The 18,486-nt window shown below is 39.5% G+C and overlaps 1 protein-coding gene across 6 annotated transcripts in view; it reads left to right on the top strand.

Annotated features, from left to right (window-relative positions):
- OSBPL1A (oxysterol binding protein like 1A) overlaps window positions 1-18,486 on the top strand; it is a 338,964-nt gene that overhangs the window by 216,578 nt on the left and 103,900 nt on the right. The gene's annotated exons all lie outside the window — the stretch shown is intronic.

Here is an 18,486-nt window from a genome sequence, read left to right as displayed (position 1 = left end):
CCCCCAGCCGCCACAAGATAGCATGTAATCCAATGTAGGTTCTACAATATGCCTTCACATTGAACTTAATTACATAATAGTCCAGTTGTAAAGAAGAATTATAACCAATGGAATGAATCATGAGAAAGAAGAAACCAAACCAAAAAAGAAGGAAAAATGAAAGAGAACAAATAGTTTGCCTCAACCTGCATTCAGATTCCGTAATTCTTTCTCTAGATGTGCATAGCTTTTTCCATCGTGAGTCTTTTGGAGTGGTCTTGAACCTTGTATTGGTGAGGGGAGCCAAGTCTATCAAAGTTAGTCCTTACAGATGTGTTTCTATAAATGTGTATGATGATCTCCTGATTCTGCTTCCCTCACTCAGCATCAGTTCATATAAGTCTTCCCAGGTTATAATAAAGTCCGTCTGTTCCCCATTACTACACAATAGTATTCCATTACATTCATATACCACAACTTGTTTAGCCATTCCCCAGCTGATGGACATCCCCTTGATTTCCAATTCTTTGCCACCACAAAAAGAGCTGTTATAAATATTTTTGTACATATGGGTCCCACTTGTGTGATCTCTTTGGGATACAGTCCTCGAAGTGGTATTGCTGGGTCAAAGGTTATGCACATTTTTATAGCCCTTTGGGCATAATTCCAAATTGCTCTCCAGAATGGCTGGATCAGTTCACAACTCAACCAACAATGTAACAGTGTTCCAATTTTCCCACATCCTCTCCATCATTTATCATTTTCCTGTTTTGTCATGTTAGCCAATCTGACAGGAGAGATGTGGTACCTAAGAGTTGTTTTGATTTGCATTTCTCTAATCAACAGTGATTTTCTTAAGAAAACTACAACTATTTGATCACCTAACTACTCTCAAAGGTAGGTAATCAATATCCGTTTCATCTTATGGGAATGAAAAAGGTAACAATTCATTGATTTTCACTCCCACACTCACTTGTTTTCCTTTTGACTTGCCATGTTCTTGTGGGAGATCTTAGAACGTCTCTGCATTCTGTCTTCAAGATTAGTGTGTTTTGCTTAGCTAGACAGCATATTTTCTTTTAATATTATTGTATGTTGCTCCTCTTATTCTAGATTATCCCTCATTTGTGTGTATATACATATCTTTCAAATTGATTATTCTCTATTTTATTTCTATGGTGAGACTTGCCATCACAGATTCCAGTTTTTTTATTCTGCCCATTATTTTTGCTGTGCAAGCCATAAATTCTGCATTTATAATTCTCATTTTGCTTCTAAAACACTCCGAAACAGTGTATTGTGCTTCCATGTTCTCAAATTCCACAAGATCCTTTGTCTTATCAAATGCTGGTTCATTTTCCTTTGTTTTGTAGTATTTATGGATAGATGACTAAACTTGTTTATTAGATCTGGAGGCTATATTTTCTTCTGCTGTTAATGTTTTCCCTGTTGATTTATCTGCTTATGTTGAAGGTCTTTTAGTTTTCTTCCTTATTAGATCTTTTGTAATTTCAGTCTTCCCCCCCCCCCCCAACTATTTTCCCCTATTGCTCACATTCTGACTCCCTCTCCTCTAATGCTAATTTCCCCAGGGGCTGAATCTCAGAGCTTCTCAGCCTCTTTCCACACTGGGAAGTTTGTGGTTCAACAGCCTGGGTCTCTGCCCTAAGTTGCTTTTGGGGGAATAGAACTTGGCACAGCTGGATGCTGGTCTCTTTCTCTTAGGCTTAGAGGAGTGCCCCTCCCTCCCATTCCTTAGTTCTTTGGCTCAGCAGTTCAGAGTGCTACCACTCTGGTGCTATTGTGCCAGTGGGTCAATTCCTGTTGCTTGGAATTTGAATATCCAAAGCTCTAAGAGGATGGGGCAGGGGGAGGGGAGTTAGAGTGTGAGATTGAGCTTTATTTCAAACCCCAGATATGTGTCTGGCCTTGCTCTATTCCTTTGCCTTCCTGTAGAAATCTTTTGTGGCACAGAATGCTGCTGAATTGCTGACCACCAAGGCTCCAGCAAAATTCCACAGCCTGGAATCTGTATCTTTCCATGGCACTGGAAAGAGGGAGTGGGCTTCTGGCGTCTGGAGCTGGGTTATTTGGAAGGTTGTTGGTCTGGTCCTTGGGTCAGCTAGTGCTGCTTTGCTGCTGGTAAAATGGTGGGCAATGGGGGTAGGGGTACTGAGGAAGCTCAAGGTAGATAGCAGATCAATTTTTTTTAAGCCACCTTTTGGATTCCAGCTGTCCTAGACCATGGACATCAGTGAAGTTGCTTTATCTTTGGCATACAATCTCCATTTTGGAGAGGCTTGAGACGTCATAAAGATCAGAGAAAATGTCCATTCCTTCATCTTGTTGGTCACCTGACAAAGAAATCTCTCACCGATTTTTTTTCTTGCTGCTAGCTATTGACCCACCTAGAGAGGTGTACATAGGCTTAGCTTACAGCAGTGTTAGGCAGATCACACAGTCTACAGTCTGCTCAGCCTGGTGAGCAGACATAGTCTACGCTAAGCCTCCTTTCAGCTGCTGACAAACATCCCCAGTTTCATCCCGCAGTCAGAAGGAAAGAACAAGTCCACTTCTTCCCTTCCCATGCTGGGTTCTCTCCTCTTTTTTTTTCTCCCCATAGAAATGTGTGGTAGTACTTATTTCAATTTTACCCCAATGTTATCTGGAAGTCACAGTTATCTAGCCAGACAGGACCCATGCTTTGTGAGAAGCAAAGCTTTTTTATTTCCTGGTTGGTCATCTGCTTCTTTGGGATAATTCATTTACCTGAAGTTAGTCTTTAAGCCCAACCACTATGTGGACACAAGCTAGGGCCACCAAACTATCAGGTCATGAGGCTCTGAGAGGGACATTCACCAGCTGAGAAGTAGGACTGAAAATTCAAGTACGGCTCCTTACAGACCTTGCCAGTCTGAGCAAGATGATTCAGATGGCTTGAGATTTGGCTTTTTTTTTCCTGTGAACTGAAGACCGAGATCTACATGTCGAGAATGTTCTCTGGACCCACGTTTCTCCCTCTGGCTGCGGTAGCCCCCCTCCCTCCACAAAGAATAAGTAAAACCTCAAAATAATCAGACACACAGACACAATATGTATCTGTCATGTTAGTAAATATTAAAAGTCCAATAAGGTCAGTTTTTCTTTTTCCAAAACAATTTGCACCGTCCTATTACTGTTTAGAGAATAGTGCTTGTTCACCAAGAAAGCCGAGAACGCCAACTCTACAGGGACGATAGACTGCAATCTTCTCACGGCTTGTATGCTAGAGTGTAGTATCACAAGAAAGGAGGGAAAGAGGGAAGGAACCAGCATCCTATGGCCAGATCAGGGATCAGTGGCAGCACAGATGAACAAAGAGAGGAGCCTGAAAGGTGGAGGAAATCTTTCTCCAACTCCAGCTTGCCTTTCTCCCATTTACTAGCTGCCTACCCAGTCTGGGGGAGATCCTTTCATCTTATCATTAGAATATAAAGTCATAGGATTCTGGGAAGATGACTGAGTAGGTCAGAAAATTCCAAGCTTTCAAGGTTTTCCCCCACAAAAGAGTTAAAATATCACCTTAGGGCGAACAAAGTGTGGGTGGAGACAAAGAAGAATAGGGGCACAACCAGGATCTTCCTGGGACAGTTTGAGAAGAAAAATCCTAGGACCAGGTTTGGTCCCTGGGAGGAGTAAAACATCTCCAGGCTAGGTCCCCTTACCACTTAAACGACTAGTGGCAAGCCCTGGGGTTAGTTGGTTTGAAAGGCTGCCTTAGCTCCAGCCACTAGAACTTTTCACCCCAGGATAGTGAGGGGAGTCGTGCATTTGAGCCCAGGAATATTGAGGGAACCTCTGCTGACAAGGACCGCCAGACCCAGCTGTGCTGTGAAGAGCCATGGGGGGCAAGGAGGAACCAGCACTGGCCTGGTGAGTGCAGAAGCTGTGGGGCAGAAAGCCCCCTGGCTGTGGGCACTTACAGGAGGTTGGAGGTTTGGCTTTGCTTCTAGGCTAGAGGGGAGAACTGAAGATCTGGGGCAATAGGCACTGTTTCCTAAATCCCAGGGCTAGAAGTGGTTACAAAAATCAAGTTATTACCATAAAAAATGCACAGGCAAAGGAGAAAGAATCCAACCATAGAAACCTACTAGGGTATAGAGATGACCAGGGTTCATCTTCAGAGGAGGATATTGAAGTAAAGAAACCCCCAAAGAGCAATGTCAAATGATCACTTGACCAAAGAGAATTCCCAGAAGAGTTTAAAAAAGACTTTAAAAATCATATGACAGAGATGGAGGAAAAACTAAAATAAAGAAAGATAATCCAAGAAAAAGAAGAAGGTCATGAAAGGAGATCCAGAATCTCAAGGAGGAAAATGACATCTTGAAAATTAGAATTGGGCAAAGTGAGCCAGTGAAATTATAAGAGATCAAGAAATAATTAAACAAAACATGAATAATGAAAAAAATAGAAGAGAAAGTGAAACATCTTATAAGAAAAACAACAGATTTGGAGAACAGATCAAGAAGATAAAATATAAAAATAATCAGAGTAACTGAAAGTTATGATAAAAATAATTAAAGAAAATTGTCCTGAAGCATTAGGACAAGGCAGGGGAGTAGAAAGAAAAAATCCATCCAACACCACCTAAAAGAGATCCCACAAGGAAAATTCATAGGAATATCATAGTCAAATTCTGAAACTCCCAGCTCAAGGGTAAAATATTTAAAGCATCAAGATTAAAACAATTTAAATATGATGGTGCCACAATTAGAATTACACAAGATCTAGCAGCAGAGACATTAAAGGACCTCAGGTCTTGGAACACAATATATCAAAGAGCAAAAGACCTGGGGCTCCAGCCAACAATATCATACCCTTCAAATTTAAGTATTATGTTGAATGAAAGAAAATGGACATTTGACAAACCCTCAGACTTTCAAGACTTTGTTAAAAAAAATCCTCAATTTAATAGGAGATCCAACGTACAAGAACCAAGAGAAAAATAAAATACATACCAAAGACTGACTGTAAGTGATTCATAAGGACAGACTGTTTACCTTTTATATAACATAAAATGTAAAATGTGTGTCTAAAATTCTTAATAATTGTTGAGCTCAAAAGAAAGAGGGGGATAAACCTGACTATGATATGAATTTAAAAAGTAAAACCATTTAGAAATAGCTAAAAAGAGTAACTATTTTATACAAATGAAGTGCAGGAGGAAGAAAGGAATCAGGATTTAGATGGGGGAGGAGGGCTGGTACTTCTGGTAACCTACTTTCGTTGGGGATGGATTTAAGAGGGAACAATATATATTTATTTGGAAGAGTATAAAAGTCTAAATTTAGAAGAAATAAAATGGTGTAGTGAGAGGGGAGAGGGCAAAGGAGGGATTTTTAGAGGGGAGAATGAGGGAGTAGGTATAGAAGGGTGTTTAGATTTATGGAAATGGGAGAATAGGGGAGGGGTCCTTGGAGGGGGGTAATAGGAGGGCAAGGTAGTCAGTCAAGTAAAGTAGAGGAATCAGGGGCATAGGAAACAAGAGATATGCACAGATATAAAAACAAAGATTAGGAGTAGAGTATGTTTGGGAAAGTTTATGTCTATATATGTATGTATATATCTCTAGCTATAGTGTAACATATCTAAACTTTATTGTAGCCTTCTGGGGTGGGATGAGGGGAGGGGGAAAAAAGAACAAAGTAAAAAAGTGCACAGCAGAAAACAAAAGAAAACTCACAAGGAAGCAAAGAAAATATGGACAATTCTCAAAACAACGTGTATTTTTTATTATATAAGCTTTCTTGAAATGAAAATCTATTGTTATATATTTTGAATCCTGTCTTATGTTCTGCTATGCATACTACATGCTTTTTCTTTCTTTCTATTTAAGATTCAATATTTGAGTTTATCATATGTTTTGTTACTTTTCTCTATTCTGTATTTGTGTTCTGGACCTTGAGTCGAAAATAAAATTTAATTAAAAAAAAGAATATAAAGCCTTTCCTCATTAGTCTTTTCATTGGAGGAGGGAAAGGCAAAGCACAGGAGTAAAGTGAGGAAAAGAATAGTAGTCAAGTTTTTGTGAGTGACACCTTCATTGTAAACAATGGGAAGGAGTCAACTAGACAGCCCCAAGTGCAAGCAGTAGTGGAGCAACCTGGAGTCTGGATCCCACCAAGACCCTCCGTCTTGGAGTTAAGCAGTAAACGATTCAACACCAGCCAACCCCATGCTGGCTTCCTCTGGGGCATCTGTTTTCTTCTCTTTTTGGCTTTTGAGCTCCACCCTCTCCTCTTCTGCTCTCTTCCCAGAGAGGAATCCTTTCTAATAAACAATGGCAGGAGCTGTAGGTCTCACCCATTTTTCTTTGTCATTTTGTTATAAGTGCCTGGCATAATAGAGGTTACCAAGAATTTGAAATATGTAGATGTAGCACTAATCATAGCAGCACACTTGAGCTGCTGTGAATAATTTCAAGAGTCTAATCGCATAGTATAATAAACTCTCTATTAAGCAGTAAACTAAAGCTATGTGTGTGCATGTTTGTGTGTGTATATCTCATAACACTCAGTATATTATGTGGCATATAGCATATATCATTGCATTCAGTAGCATTCCTCAAAATACTTGTTCAAACAATCAGGGGGTCCCAGGCCAGGGTCTTCCCCAGCACAACGCATCATCCTTAAGGGGTATCAGAAAATACAAACACCATCCACACCTAGGTCACCTAAGTTATAATCTCCTCAATAAATACAGAGTATCCAAGTAAAGTCCTCTTTCATCTTAACTGAAAGTTAACTTCCAAATCCCGTGGTTCCTCCTCTGTGGGCAGACCACTCCTGCCTCTCACCTGGATTCACATGTAGGCAGTTCTCTGCTCCTACTCTAGGTCTCAGCTCATGGGGACTGCTCCACTCCAAGCTCTTGTTGTTCCTGCCCAACAGCAGGCTAGAGGGGTTCCTACCCACAGCTCCTGCTTCTGGGAAAACAAAGCTTAACAGGGCAACAATACACACTACCAGCACTGCCATCTTAATTCACCTCCAAAGTCCAGAGGCTCTGTGATAACAGCTCAGTTCACTTTAACAGCTCTCAGAAGGGGTTTAAGCTAAGCCTCCTTCCCATGGGCAGGTTTCTGCCCTACAGCTTTATTTGCTTTCATACCTTGGAAGCACCACCAGCAAGTCTCTGCAATCAAAGGTCTTCTATTTACTCTCAGAGGTCTCCTCTCTGCTCTCAAAGGTTTCCTCCCAGCTCTTAAAGGTTTCTTCTCAGCTCAATGCTCAAAGCTCATTCTTCTTCTTTGTTACTTCTCTTCATTCTCTTTTTCTTAATGTTGGTTCACCCTCTCAATGCTGGCTCTCTCAATGTCTGCTTTCTTTCCACACTGGCTCTCTTTATATACAGTTCTAGTCAGAATCTGATTGGCTGAAATTCAATCCACAAGTCTGATTGGCTAGAGCCCACATACAAGTCTCTGATTGGCTAGAACTTAATCCAGCAAAAAAATCCTACTTTGCTGTTACAGTAGACTAAAATATACCGTATTCTTTTATCAGAGCTATTAAAACTGCACAAAACATGTGTAATGGCAAGCAGTGTGGGACTTTCTGCTGTTTTTTTTTTGTTTTGGAGTGCTTCTCAGCTGTAAGGCATTCAAGTGCCTTTGAATCTTGCCTTTGTTTCAATCAGGAGTCTTTGATTGAATCAGGAGTCTTTGATGACCTGTTCAAGTCACGAGAAGGCCTAGGTCACATGGGTTTGAGTTGCATCCTTGTGATGCCCTCTGACCCTGAAGAAGTGTATATATACTCTGAGGTTAGTATTTTGCTTGTGGCTGACTCATTGGAAGAGTGATTGTGTGATTTGGCCAGACGAGACTCTGGGTAACCATTAAGGAGCACCCCCCACCCCCCGGCTTTGAAAATCCAGATCTTGGTGCTTCTCTCTCTGGTAAGTATGTATGTATTGTCTTGGTTAGACAGCTAGAAGCCTGTCTGCTGATTTGTGTTATTTGCTCTGTTTAATTCTGCTCATAATTTCTGAACTAAGTGAATTTTATATATATATACACATACATACATATACATATACATATATATATATGTATATGTTTAATTAAAGTGAGGTTATAAAGTTGCTTTCACAGCCCTCTTGTGTGCTGGTGTTCTTGGCCTTACACAGCTACAGTAGCTGCAGGTAACATTGTTGTTACAACATGTTAACAATAGGTTGTACTTTGAGGAATTTATATTCAAACCGGATTGTTCAGCAGTAAAGGAGCTTCTTTTCCTGAGGGGCTATTGAAAGGGAGACTTTTTTTAAACTTAGGGTGGAATTTAGAAGCAGCTTGTTAATGACATTTAGAATCATCCAGGATCCATTGTTATCAGGCAATTTCATAAAGGGTTTAAACCTCCAGATGAGGAATTTTGGTGCTTGCGAAATAGAATCAGCATAGGCTATAACTGAACTCCTAGGAGGTAAAAGCAGGAGAGCAAGGTTCTTTACCAAAATGAATGAAAGTAAAAAGGTGAGTAAAGTGACAGAAGGAAAATAATATCAATGGGGTTAAAGTAAAGATGTTTGAGATCAGTAAATTTATTATATAGAACAAATGGGAAGAATTGGAATTTTTTTTTTTAGTAGATGTCTTATAGAGTAAAAGAAAGGCTGTAAGAGATTGATTCTGATTGATAGTAGTGTTTTGACATGAATCACAGAGTTACAAAATCCTAGAGTTGGAAGGGACCTCAGACTCCCAAATTGCACAGGAATCCCCTATGATATAATTCACATTTAGATGGATTTTAAGGTTTGGAAAGTACTTTCCTTTTGTTAACCAAAAGTCACAACTCCATAAGACGTGTAGAAACTGGATTTATTACAAGAACAATGAATATGCATGTGAAACGCCTTATACCAAGTACAAAGGAGTCTGCAATATAGGCTGAAACTTGAATATTTATGGGTTGCAAAAAGGGGGGTATCATGGGAGGAGTGGAAGGCAATCTCCTCCCAAATGAGAGTGACATGGGAGGAGAAAAGGAACAGTAGGAGAGGGAAAAAGGACTAGTCCCCCCTCCTGAAGGGGAGGAGAAAGGCAGAGAGAGAGAGAAGAGGAACATGAGTGAGTAAGATGGGAAAAACAGCGTCATTTTCCCTTGGGAACTGGTCGACTATGAAGATATGATGGTCTGCTTATTTACAAACGTCCCAGCTACACAAACACTTTATCAGTTTGGCTCAGACTGACTGGCATCTGTCTTGTAGGTGGTTCGATTCTCAGGACACACTGAGAGTCCAGTTGGGTAGAAATGGCAAGTGATGTCAGTTTGGTGGGGAGGGGAAAACTTCATCCTCGACTCGTGTAGGGCTCCTGCTTACCGTGGGTCCGGTGTTTCTGGAAAATATGGCAACTCAAGAAAACAAGTTCAGGGGGCCCCTTCGCACTTTAAAGGTTCCTGTGAGTCAGGTGGCATGATAGAAGACTGAGGTGCACGGAGATGAAATGACTTTCCTGTGGTCATGTTTAAGTCAGTCAGGATTTGAACCCAGGGCCCCGCCTACAGAAAAACTGCAAAAAAGTACAGTGTGTCCTTTCTACTTCATTGTACTGAGTTCAAATGTGGCCTCAGACACTCACTAGCTGCGTGACCCTGGGCAAGTCACTTAACCTCTATTTGTCTAATCCACTGAAGAAGGAAATGGCAAACCACTCCAGTATCTTTGCCAAGACAACCCATACAGGGTCACAAAGAGTCAGGCACTACTGAGCCATTGAACAGTCACAGCATCTATTAACCTCTTTTCTCTATGCCAAACTCAGATCTGTTGACCAATTTTTGCATGGCATGGTTTTGAGGCCCTTTTGTACCCAGAACTAGAGGAATTCTAGTTTATTCAATGTCTTTCTTAAAATGTGTTGCCTACAACTGAGTAATAAATCTCAGATGTGATCCAATCAGGAACACATTAGGACTGTCAATACTCCTCAATTCTGGACATTATATTTCTTTTTTTAAATCAGCTTCTGTTTTTTTTCAGTCCCCAGAATTCTGCCTTCTCTCTCTCCCACATCTTCCCCTCATTTGAGAATGAAAGAAAAATGAAAATTATGTGCAAACACGTACAGCTAAGCAAAACAAATTTCTGCATGGGCCATGTCCAATAGGCAGATAGATCTCTATCTATATATATTTATTTGCATATGCATATCTATGTACATACACACAAATGTATCATTCTGTACTCTGAATCTTTTAACTTCGCAGGAGGTAGCGCATTTCTTTATTAATCCTCTAGAATTTTGGTTCCTCATTACATTACTCAGTGTTCCTCAGTCATTCAAAGTTGTTTGTCTTTATCATGTTGTCATTGTTTAAATTGTTCTCCTGGTTCTGTTCACTTCAGTTTATATCAGTTCACACATGTCTTTCCACATTTATTTGAAACTACCCCCTCATCATTTCCTATGGCACAATAGTGGTCTATGACATATATGTGTGTGTGTGTGTGTGTGTGTGTGTGTGTGTGTGTATATATATATGATTCCCATTGTTTGCTATCTCACAAAGAGCTATAATCACTGGAGGATTACACTCAATTTTCCTGATCAGGTTATTCTTGGTGTATATCCTTAGCCTTCTGGAATATGATATTCCAAGTTCTCTGAACATATATTGTGATGGCTTCTAAATCATCTGTGGTCCTGACTGCGTGTCCCTGGTACTTGAATTCTTTCTTTCTGGCTGCTTGCAATATTTTTACTTTGACCTGGGTGTTTTGCATTTTGACAATAATGTTCCTAGGAGTTTTACTTTTGTGGTTTCTTTCAGAGGTAACTAGTTGATTCTTTCAATTTATACTCTGCCCTTTAGTCTAAGAAATGTGAGCAGTTTTTTTTTAATTCAATTTTAAGATCCAAATTCTCTTCCTCCCAACTTTCCTTATGGAGAAAGCAAGAAAAACAAAAGCCATTACAGATATGTAATCATGCACAACAAATTGCTGCATTAACCATGTTCATACATACGTACATTTATATATACATACACACACTTATTTTATATATGTGTATCTGTAATAGGTATGTATACACACATATACACACATACTCTCTGTCTCTCTCTCTCTCTTCAGTCTGTACTCTGAGTCCATCACTTCTATCTGAAGGTGGTTTCCATGCTTCATCTGAAGTTCTCTGAATTGCAGTTGCTTCCATTTTGTTGATCAGAGTTCTTAAGTCTTTCAAAGTTTGTTTTCATAATTATTCTCCTGGTTCTGCTTACTTTATTTCCATTAGTTACTTTGTCTTCCTAAGTTTTTTGGAAAACATCTTCTACATTGTTTCTTATAGCACAGTAGTATTCCATCCCATACTTATACTTGTTCAGCAGTTCCCCAATTGGTAGACATCTCCTTAGTTTCCAATGCTTTGCCACCACAAAACGAGATTCTATAAATACTTTTGTACATACGGTCCTTTTTCTCTTTATTTGTTTTCCTCTGGGTATAGACTTAGTATTTTTGGATCAAAGACTGTACCTTTTGGGCTCTTCGGACATAGTTCCAAATTGCTTTTGAGAATGTCTAGAATAGTTCACAGCTCCACCAATAGTGCATTGAAACATTTGTTTTCCCATAGTCTCTCCAGCATTTATCATTTTTAAAATACATTTTGCCAATTTGATGGGTGTAGAGTAGTGCCACAGAGTTTTTTTAATTTGCATTTCTCTAATTATTAGTGCCTTAGAGCATTTTTTCTTAGTGTCATTGATAGCATGGATTTCTTCCTTTGAAAACTGTCTATTCATACCCCTTGATCATTTATCAGGTTGAGCAGTTCTTACAAATTTAAATAAGCCCCCATATATCTTAGAAATGAGAACTTTATCAAAAAAATTTGCTGCAAAGATTTTTCCACACTTTCCTCCTTTTTATTAGGGTTTTGTTTGTCCAAAACCTTTTTAATTTTATGTAATCAAAATTGTCCACTTTATCCCTGGTGAACCTCTTTATTTCTTGTTTGGTTGCGAACTCTTATCTATAGCTCTAACTGGAAATTTCTTCTTTCCTCCTCTAATTTTTATTTATTTATTTGATGGTTGGTTTTTTTTTTTTGTTTTGTTTTCAGCATTGATTTTCACAAGAGTTTGAATTACAATTTTTCTCCCCATTTCTACCCTGCCCCCCACTCCAGATGGCATATATTCTGGTTGCCCCATTCCCCAGTCAGCCCTCCCTTCTGTCACCCCACTCCCCTCCCATCCTTTTCCCTTACTTTCTTGTAGGGCAAAGTAGATTTCTATGTCCCATTGCCTATATATCTTATTTCCTAGTTGCATGCAAAAACTTTTTTTTTTGAACATCTGTTTTTAAAATTTTGAGTTCCAAATTCTCTCCCCTCTTCCCTCCCCACCCACCCTCTCTAAGAAGGCAAGCAATTCCACATAGGCCACATGCATATCATTATGTAAAACCCTTCCACAATACTCATGTTGTGAAAGACTAACTATATTTCGAGCCTTCCTATCCTATAAAATTTTATTCAATTTTCTCCTTTGACCCTGTCTCTTTTCGAAAGTGTTGTTTTTGATTACCTCCTCCCCCTATCTGCCCTCCCTTCTGTCATCCCCCCTTTTTTATCTCCTTCCTCCTTCTTTCCTGTGGGGTAAGATACCCAGTTGAGTGTGTATGTTATTCCCTCCTCAGGTCAAACGCAATGAGAGCAAGATTCACTCATTCCCCCTCTTCCTTCCTACAGAACTGCTTTTTCTTGCCACTTTAATGCAAGATAATTTGCCCCATTCTATCACTCCCTTTATCCGTCTCTCAATATATTTCTCTCTCTTCCCTTAATTTGATTTTTTTTAGATATCATCCCTTCATATTCAATTCACCCTGTATATACACACACATGTGTGTTTTTGTGTGTGTGTGTGTGTGTATGTATTCCCTTCAGTTACCCTAATACTGAGGTCTCATGTATCATACACATCATCTTTCCATGTAGGAATGTAAACAAACAGCTCAACTTTAGTAAGTCCCTTGCGATTTCTCTTTCTTGTTTACCTTTTCATGCTTCTCTTGATTCTTGTGTTTGAAAGTCAAATTTTCTATTCACCTCTGGTGTTTTCACTGAGAAAGTTTGAAAGTCCTCTATTTTCTTGAAAATCCCATATTTTGCCTTGGAGCATGATACTCAGTTTTGCTGGGTAGGTGATTCTTGGTTTTAATCCTAGCTCCATTGAGCTCCGGAATATCATATTCCAAGCCCTTTGATCCCTTAATGTTGAAGCTGCTAGATCTTGTGTTATCCTGATTGTTTTTCCACACTACTAAAATTGTTTCTTTCTGGCTGCTTGCAGTATTTTCTCCTTGACCCTGGGAGCTCTGGAATTTGGTGACAATATTCCTAGGAGTTTTCTTTTTGGGATCTTTTTGAGGAGGCAGTATGTGGATTCTTTCAATTTCTATTTTACCCTCTGGCTCTAGAATACCAGGCCAGTTCTCCTTGATAATTTCTTGAAAGATGATATGTAGACTCTTTTTTTGATCATGGCTTTCAGGTAGTCCAATAATATTTAAATTATCTCTCCTGGATCTATTTTCCAGGTCAGTGGTTTTTCCAGTGAGGTGTTTCACATTGTCTTGCATTTTTTCATTCCTTTGGTTGTGTTTTATAATATCTTGATTTCTCATCAAGTCACTAGCTTCCACTTGCTCCAGTCTCATTTTTAAGGTGGTATTTTCTTCAGTGGTCTTTTGGACCTCCTTTTCCATTTGGCTAATTCTGCTTTTCAGGGCATTCTTCTCCTCTTTGTCTTTTTGGAGCTCTTTTGACATTTGAGTTAGTCTATTTTTTAAGGTGTTATTTTCTTCAGTATTTTTTTGGGTCTCCTTTAGCCAGTCATTGACTTGGTCTTCATGGTTTTCTCACATCTTTCTCATTTCTCTTCCCAGTTTTTCCTCTACCTCTCTAACTTGCTTTTCCAACTCCTTTTTGAGCCCTTCCATGGCCTGAGACCAGTTCATGTTTTTCTTGGAGGCTTTTGGTGTAGGCTCTTTGACTTTGTTGACCTCTTCTGGCTGTGTGTTTTGGTCTTCTTTGTCACCAAAGATTCCAAAATCTGAGTCTGAATCTGAGTCCATTTTCGCTGCCTTGCCATGTTCCCAGCCAACTAACTTGACCCTTGAGTTTTTTGTGGGGGTATGACTGCTTGTAGCATACAGGGTACTTTGTCCCAAGCTTGAGGGGCTGCACTATTGTTTTCAGAGCTATTTCTACTCAACAAGCTCTGCCTCACCAGCGCTACTACTCCCCCAAGAACCGCCAACCTGGACCTGACTCAGATCTAAGCTAGCTCTGCACTCCTGCTCAGACTCGCCTCTTAATTCCTCCCACCAGGTGGTCCTGGGGCCGGAAGCAACTGCAGCTGTAGTTCTGTCCTCAGAGCTGCACCACCTCCTCTGTCCTCAGGGTGGTGGCCGAACTGCGAACTCCTTTCACTTTGTCCCAGCAGCTTTTCCCACTAACCTTCGCTGTTGTCTTTGGTGTTTGTGGGTTTAGAAGTCTGGTAACTGCCACAGGTCACTGATTCAGGGCACTAGGGCCTGTTCTGCCCGGCTCCCAGTCTGGTTAGTCCACGTGGCCCATGCTGGGCTCTGCTCCACTCCACTCCCAGCTCCGTGCGATAGACCCTTCCCAGCGACCATCCAGCCTGTCCTGGGCTGGATCCCTGCTTCCCTCTGCTATTTTGTGGGTTCTGCAGTTCTAGAATTTGTTCAGAAGCATTTTTACAGGTGTTTAGAGGCACCTGGGTGGGAGCTCGTGTCAGTCCCTGCTTTCCACCTCTAGTTTGTTTTTATCTCTCTTTATGTCTGTCTGAATTATGTATCAATTTGCAGATTGTCTTGATATATGGTATGAGATGTTTTCTTTTGTTTTGTTTATACCTAGTTTCTACCAGACTGCTTCCCAGTTTTCCCGGAAGTTTTTGTCAGATAGTGAATTTTTGCCCAAATAACTTGGATCTTTGAGTTTATGAAACACTGTGTAAGGTTTCTGTGTTCATTTGTTTCTGTATATTATATACCAAATCTGTTCTGCTGATCAACCTCTCTGTTTCTTACCCAGTAACAAATTGTTGTAATGATTATCTTTGTAGTATAGTTTGAGATCAGGTACGTCTAGGCCAATTTACTTCCCATTTTTTTTCTTCATTGGTTCTTTGGATATTCTTGACCATGATCTTCCAAATGAATTTTGTTCTTTTTTTCCCTCTCCTTTTTTTAACTCTATAAAGTAATTCTTTAGTAGTTTGATTGGTGGGGGAATAATAACACTTAACTTCACAAGGTTTTTGTGAGGATCAAATAAGATATTTGTTAAAAGTCCCTTAGCACAGTTCCTGGCATGTAGTAAGTGTTATATAAATGCTTTATTCTCTCCCTCTCCTTCCCTCTTTGTTGTATTGACTGTGACACACACAGTTAATTGTCCCCCATCTTCCTCTCCCTTCCTTCCTCTCCCAAGGTATTCCTTTCCCCCACCCTTTCCATTCTCCTTTTAAGATGATCAAAACATCAAATTTATTCTCAGGTTTTCTGTGAGTCCTGATAATTTTAACATCCATAGGGGACACAAGTATCATCTCACCTATATGAAAATATAACCAATTCTAGTTTAATCTATTATTTATGTTACACCTTACTGTATGCTCATGTTTACCATTTTATACTTCTCTTGACTCCTGTGTTTGAGCTTTAGAAATTCTATACAGCTCTGATTTCTTCATCAGGAATGTTTGGAATTCTTCTATTTCATTAAAGGTTTATTTTCCCCTGGAGGATTATTCTCCCTTTTTCTGCCTAAGTTATTCTTGGTTATAAGCTTATTCCAAGCTCTCCATAGCATTATTAAATTTTGTGTGATTCTGACTGTGACTCCTTTGTACTTGGTTTTGAAAATAAATTTTCGCTTCTTGAAATATTTTTTATTTTACCTGGGAGCTCTGGATTTTGTCTATGATGTTCCTGGCAGTTTTTATTTTAAGGTTTCTTTCAGAAGGTGGTCAGTGTATTTCCATTTCTACTTTGCTTTCTGAGTGACAGAACTGTCAGATGTTACCTATTATTGCACCCTGAACAAATAAGTGGATCCTCTGTGATCTCTTCCTGCCCTGGTGCTTCCTGCTCTGGGTCCATTATTGGGTTTCTTTCAGTTGCCGTATGCTAGAATGCTCTACTCAGCCGACTCCTTCCAGACCCATCTATAGTATCTGTATATTTCTCTTGCTGTCTCCCCAAACCACCCTGGGCTAGAAAAAGTGACTCATTGGAACTTTATCTTGGATTTCCTGATCAAAATTCATTCCATCTCGGCAGTTTTCTTTTAAGATTTATTCAGATATATCCTCTTCCCTCCCCCCCCTCTCGTATCATGGCTTTCAAGTAGTCTAATCATTCTTAAAACTTATCTTCTTGATCTGTTTTCCAGATCAGTTTTTTTTTCTATGAGCTATCTTATATCTTCTTTTTTTCAGTCTTTTGATTTTGTTTTAATTTTTTTTGCCTTTTTGCAATATTATTGGTTTTACTATGATTCATTCAAATTTTCAGAGAGTTTGTTGATTGGACATGTTTTGTAATTCTTGCCCTAAGGTATTAATCCCTTTTCAATTTTGTTGAAAGCTCTCATTTCTTTTCTAGTTTTTTCCTCTGCCACTGTCGTTTGTTCTTTTAAAAAAAGTTTAAACCTTTTTTTTGTTGTTAACTCTTGCCTTAGCTCTTTTAGGAATTCTTGTTGAATTTGTGGCTAACCTGCACTTTTCTTTGAGTCTTTGATTCTAGGTGTTTTGGAATCATCCCCTTCTTCTGGGATTGTGTTTTAAGCATCCATTTAGCCACAATAGCTTTTCATGGTAGGATTATTTTTTTGTTTGAATATTTTTCCAAACTGCTTTCTTGTTTCTGATTTAGGGTTGGGCCCTCTGCACTTCTAGAGGGAAGATCTGGCCTAGTCCTATTACTGCTTTGTTAGGGTATTGAGTATTATGTTACTCCAAGTTCTTAGGAACAGCTCATACTGGGAACCTGCAAGGCTTTCTATGTCCTCAAAATTATTTGATTCATGATGCAGGCCAATACCTAATTGCTATCCTCTTGTTCTGAACTCTGTAATGAGTTCTGTAAGTTACTATCAGTCTAATCAACAGTAGTTTGCTGTTGTTCTCAGCTATCATCATTTAGCCTAACAAGCTCTGCTGATTTAGAATATTGAAACTGAAGGCTTCCCTTGGGTCTGTAATTCTTGCCTTGGTTGTTATTTTTTGAGCTTCAGACTGGACTAGAAATTAGAGCTAAGACTCTGCTTCGCTCTTAGGTTCTGACCCACACCACTACTGCTTGCTTTTAAACTTATTTCTCTCCTCGTACACTGCCTTAGGCCTGTTAGAGTTCTTTTTGTCCACTCTGGGAACAGGTCCCCTCCTCTGTCCATCCTGGATTTGTGGTTTGGATCTGGGTAGTGAGTGGCAGAACTGCCAATTGGCTTGTGTTTCTATACTCTGCATAAGCTTGCTATGCCCAATCTTATCTTGTCCTAGTGCATGGCTTGTACCTCCATTGAAACACTTTGCATGGGTGCTCCTGGCCAAATCTGTCCTTCGTGTCCGTGGACCTCTCTGTCTGTGTTCCTATGCCAACTTGGGCTGGAAAAATTACTTACTGTGGCTTGGATTTCCCAATCATATTCCATCTGGTACATTTTCAAGGTCTGTTTGGAAGAGTCTAGGCAGGAAGCTCGCTGTATTCCTTCTTCCTACTCTGCCATCTTGTTCCCCATGTGCTTACCTCTTTGTATTTCCATTCGTACAATTTAGAATTGCGTTGACTTCTTTTGACTATCTCTTTAGACTGAGCTTGCAGTCCATCAAAATCACTAGTTCTATGAAGTGAGATTTTTTTTCCATTATCATTAGGATCAAATCGATTCATTCCATAGTATGGACATTTTTTGCTTTATGTGAGAGGACCATTCCACAGACTGTTATGTGAAGTGATTTTTACATAATGCAAATTTGCCTCTGCCTACCTCCTCTGCTTAGCCTGTATGACAAAGGCATGTACAAAATAATTTATGCAAGTCATAAGATGTACTAAAATGCAGACATATTAAATACTGTACCTTGATAAAAACAAAAAGTTGTGAAAAGTAAAGTTAATGATAAAGTATGCAGAGTATTGTACAGTAAAGTTAACATGAGTGTGCAAGACTTTGTCACTGATGGTTGGCTGTGTAACTTTTTTAATAAAGCTATATAGCTGGCGAAAGGTGAAATAACTGAGGGGAAAAAGGTTCAAAGTTCAGAGAATATGTATTTATTAAGCAGTGCGTGCTAACTGCCCAACCAGTTGGGACCACACCTCCTCAGCTTAGGACTGGATCCTTGAAGACAGGGGGACACAGATTTTTATACATTGAAAACAATCATGTAAGGCCAATTAGTTAAA

The sequence above is a fragment of the Trichosurus vulpecula genome, chromosome 1 (genome assembly GCF_011100635.1).
Source record: "Trichosurus vulpecula isolate mTriVul1 chromosome 1, mTriVul1.pri, whole genome shotgun sequence".
Lineage (NCBI taxonomy): Eukaryota > Metazoa > Chordata > Mammalia > Diprotodontia > Phalangeridae > Trichosurus > Trichosurus vulpecula.
Note: the sequence above shows the minus strand (reverse complement) of the source record. Positions and strands in the feature narration are given on the sequence as shown.